The sequence below is a fragment of the Palaemon carinicauda genome, chromosome 29 (assembly GCF_036898095.1).
Source record: "Palaemon carinicauda isolate YSFRI2023 chromosome 29, ASM3689809v2, whole genome shotgun sequence".
NCBI lineage: Eukaryota > Metazoa > Arthropoda > Malacostraca > Decapoda > Palaemonidae > Palaemon > Palaemon carinicauda.
Window position 1 is genome coordinate 84358002 of NC_090753.1, and position 5000 is coordinate 84363001.

The 5000-nt window shown below is 34.3% G+C and overlaps 1 pseudogene; it reads left to right on the forward strand.

Annotated features, from left to right (window-relative positions):
• The window catches only part of LOC137622693 (patched domain-containing protein 3-like), a 29800-nt pseudogene that overhangs the window by 15278 nt on the left and 9522 nt on the right, over positions 1–5000 (forward strand).

Genomic DNA, 5000 nt, shown 5'->3' on the forward strand with positions numbered 1-5000 from the left:
CTGGCCGATTCTTTACACATTATCCTCTTTCCTCATACACCTAACAACACTAAAATAACCAGAAAAAAATCTTCATCAAGGGGTTATCTACTGTAATTGTTCAGTGGCTACTTTCCACTTGGTAAGGGTAGAAGAGGGTATTTAGCTATGGTAAGCAGCTCTTCTAGGAGAGGGATGCCCCAAAGTCAAATAACTGTACTCTAGTCTTAGGTAATGCCATAGCCTCTGTACCATGATCTTCCACTGTACTGGATTCACTCAATCACACTATTCTTTCTTTTTCATTATTTCCTTTCCTAACTGGGCTATTATACCTGTGGAAGTCCTTGGGCTTATAGAATCCTCCTTTTCCGACTAGGGTTGTAGGTAAGCTAGAAATAAAAATGATAATATGTCTACTAAAGGAATCTTTATCTGTTGTTATCCTCCACAGCCTCTGTTGTCTATGCTGGGAATCCTCACAGCCTTCATGGCTGTTGGTATATCCTTCGGCCTCTGTGCAGGAATTGGAATGCCCTACGGACCTGTACACAGCATTCTTCCTCTCCTGCTGCTGGGTCTAGGAGTGGATGATATGTTCATCATTGCACAGAGTTTCCAGAATCTCAAGGAGGAGGTGAGCAGAGCGGCCACAGAAAAATATTGGGACCTTTGTAGTTTGTTGGGACAGACCTAGTTTAAAATTTCAAAAGTTATGACTGATAAACCATACTTTAAAAGGGAAACAAGCTTAAGAACACCACTTACCTTAAGGTTCCCCACATAACCTAACCTAGGGCCCACATCTTTACCTACTTGCTTACGGATCTAAACACCCCCTGCGATCACCCTTCCTTAGATTTCCATATCCTCAGCTTACCCTAAGACTGAGTCTCAGCCCTGTGTTTGCTCCCCAGCCGGCTTCACTCCAGGCAAGCTAACACTAAATCATATTTCAAAAGTTTTAGCTGATAAACCACACTTTAAAAACGAAAATAAGTTCAAGAACACCACTTAGCCCAAGGTTCCCCACCTAACTTAACCTGGGAGACGTAACTTTACCTACTCACCTACGGGTCTACGCCGTCCTGCAACCCACCTTCCTTAAATTTCCATATCCTCAGCTTACCCTAAGACATAAGTCTCAACCCTGTGTTTGCTCCCCAGCCAGCTTCACTCCGGGCAAGGTAACACTAAATAATATTTCTTAAATCGGGAACTAGCTTCACATTACAGTATTTCAGACCAAGATAAACAACAAATTATCCATAAATGAAATAGATTTGACAGATATCAAGAAAGTTTACACCTGTCCTTACAAACTACATACCCCCACGGATTGACTTCCTACTGAAATCCATTCATAACCAGAATTGGAAATTATGATGAAATAAGCCAGGGTTCAATATCTAGTTTGAATTGAATTAAAGACAAAAATAGTTAGAAATTTATTAGTTCAGCTTCTAGATTTTCAAATATTTTTTATTAAGCTCTCCACTAAACATTACTGAAAACCTCACTTATGTTCGAACTTATGCAGAGAAGAGAAAAAGGAGACTATAACAGTTTTTTTTTTACCAACCATTCCTCTATCCTCAGGAACACCTATCCCTAGAACTGGAGAAACGAATAGGACTAGCCCTTCGACATGCCGGGGTAGCCATTACTGTGACGTCACTGACTGACTTTGCTGCATTCTTCATTGGTGCTACAACTGTAAATTATTTTTGTTTTTATTTGTTTATTAATATTGTTGCTCTTTGTTGTTATTATTATTTTCAACACTAATATCATAGTTTTTAATTTGTTTTATGCATTATCAGTACTTTTATTAAAATCATAACTAGTGTACGCGACCCGTCAAAATGACTGCTAAATATTCAAATAGATACCCACACATAGATTCAACCCTTCCCACCCTCTCCCCCTCATTCCTAACTACAACCTGCTGGTTCGGCAAATTGTGGGAGAGAGTGGTTTCCGAGTGTACCTCTCTGGGGTAACCAACTCACCAACGTGACAGGAAAGATTATATATGTATATAAATTATATATATATATACATATATGTATGTATATATGTATACCTGTATATATGCATATATATACATATATATATATATGTGTGTGTGTGTGTGTGTATATATATATATGAATATATATATATGTATATATATATATATATATATATATATATATATATATATATATAGATAGATAGATATCCAGGCACATGCTGTTTATTATATAGGGGAGATTGTTACTCTCACTATGCTTACAAATGTCTCATCTATCATTACACTTATCACTGTTAATTTTATTCTAATCATCACATTTTGAAACTGATCGCCTGCTAATACACTTCATCTATGGAATACATTACCTTATAACTATTATTATAATTATTTAAGTTATTATTATTATCAAAACTATAGAAATTAATAGAATTATTATTGTTAATGAAATTATTAAAATTATCATTCTAAAAAAACTAACCTTTCCTTCTAACACTTTCACTACTCCACCCGTCTTCCCCAAAAGGTCCTACCAGCTCTGAGATCCTTCTGCGTCTACTCAGCCGTTGGCGTCCTCGTCCTTTACATCCTACAGATCACATTCTTCACGGCTTGGTTTACTCTAGACCAGAGGAGGCTTGAAGGCAAGTTAATCTCCAAGTTAAATACTCTAATAAACCAGAAAGTTGGTTCTTAACTTGAATATATTTTAGCAATCCATATTTGCCGAATGTTAATAAGCAAATGAGCAACTTGGTCTAGTAACGAAAAATTTGGGTGTGGAGGAAATAACCCCCCCCCCCCCCCGGCCCCTAAATCTCGATGAAGTCCTTAGGTTAATGTTCAAAGCTAATATTTGAGTTAACCTAAAGTTAAATATTTTAACTACCAGAGAATGATCCCTAACTTCGCCCTTAAATCAACACTCAAAGTTATTACCTAAGTTAACCTAAGTTAAATATTCTAATCAACCAAAGAGTTGATCCTTAACTTACGCTCAAATTAACCCGCAAACTTATCATTCAAGTTAATCTTTAAGTTAAACACTCTATTCAACCCTTGAGATGGTCCTTAACTTGATCCTCAAATTAACCCTCAAACTTATTATTCAAATTAATCTTTTAGTTAAATACTTTAATCAACCCTTGGGATGGTCCTTAACTTGATCGTTAAATTAACCCACGAAGTTAATATTCAAGTTAATCCTAAAGTTAAATACTCAAATCAACCCTTGAGATGGTCCTTCACTTGGTCCTCAAATTAACCTGCGAAGTTATTATTCACGTTAACCGTAAGTTAAATCCTCATATTAACCATAAAGATGATCCTTAACTTGACCGTCAAATTAACATTCAAAGGTAATACATACGTTAACGTCAAGTTAAATACTCTAATAAATCAGAGATTTAGTCTTTAATTTGATCATTAAATTAACCCTCAAACTTAATATTCAAGTTAATTCTCAATGTAAAACTCTAATTAACCTAGGAGTTCATTCTCAACTAAACCCTCAAATTAACCTTCGAAGTTAGTATATAAGTTAATATGTAAGTTAATATTCAAGTTAAATATTCTAATAAACCTTCGAGTTGATGAACTTGATCCTCAAAAGAACACACAAAGTTACCATTCACGTTAACCTTCAGCTCAAACCTCAAATTAACCTTTAATTTTATCCTTAACTCTCAAATTAAGTTAATACTTAAGTTAACCCTTAAATTAACTCTCAAGTTAACCCTTAAATTAACTCTCAAGTTAATCATCGAGTATTTAAGAAAATAAAATAAAATAATCATGTCTGTTCTTTCTGTGCAGAATATAGAAACAGATTATTTTTGATAAAGGGTCCTGTCTGTTCTTGCTGTGCAGATTACAGAAACATTATCTTTACATAGGGTCTTGTCTTCTATTTCTGCACAGACTAGTATACCACTCATGTGTCACACGAGCGTACATAGTAACGACATTTCTTTTTTTTTGTATATATTATCTTTTGTATATTCGCTCTCCCCTCGCACTGACTTGTTTTAACCTGTCTGCATACTCCATTGTTAACTGTTAACAGAACCGGTTGCCGGTTTGACAAGAAATAGCCTGTCTGTATTTTGCGACCTTCTTACCGGGATCTAGTGCGTATATATACTCGATGTGTCGTAATAAAGTTACTCAGTTGCTTTCATCTGGCCTTTGAGACACAACCTACTCCTGGCCCGTCACAACAAAAACAGATTATTTTTATAAAGGGTTCTGTCTATTCTTTGTATACAAATTACAGAAACTTAGTGTTTTACAAAAGCAAAAATAAAACAATCCTGTCTGTTCTTTCTGTGCAGATTTCAGAAATGGCTCGTTATGGTGCTACAAACACAAGAACTGGTCTCCTAACAAGTGTTCTCAGAAGGATTTGTACAAGAATGTCATCTCTAAAGCTTACACAAGAGTTCTCCTTAAGAAGCCAGTTAAGGTGAGGCCAGATATAGTAGTGAATTCAAAGTTGATTTCAAGAATATTAGTGAATTCAAAAATGATTTTAAGAATATTAGTGAATTCAAAGTTGATTTCAGCTATATTAGTTAATTTCATGTTTATTTCAAGTATATTACTGAATTTTATGTTGATTTCAAGTATATTAGTTAATTCAAAGTTGATTTCAAGTATATTACTAAATTCAACGTTGATTGCAAGTATTATTACTGAATTCAAAGTTGATTTCTAGTATATTACTGAATTCAAAGTTGATTACAATTATATTAGTGAATTCCAAGTAGATTTCAATTATGTTAGTGAATTCAAAGGTCATTTCAAGTATATTACTGAATACCAAATTGATTTCTTATCTAGTTTTGGTATGTTGATAATTTTACTTGACTGAATAAACTGATGATCCTTTTACTTTTGTTAATATTTGTCTCACTGATGAAAAAGTAATTCAAAGTTTGGTTGAAAAATTACCTCAACCTTATTAATTTTCGTCTTAAATTTGTCTATGTGGTTTCCATAATAACTG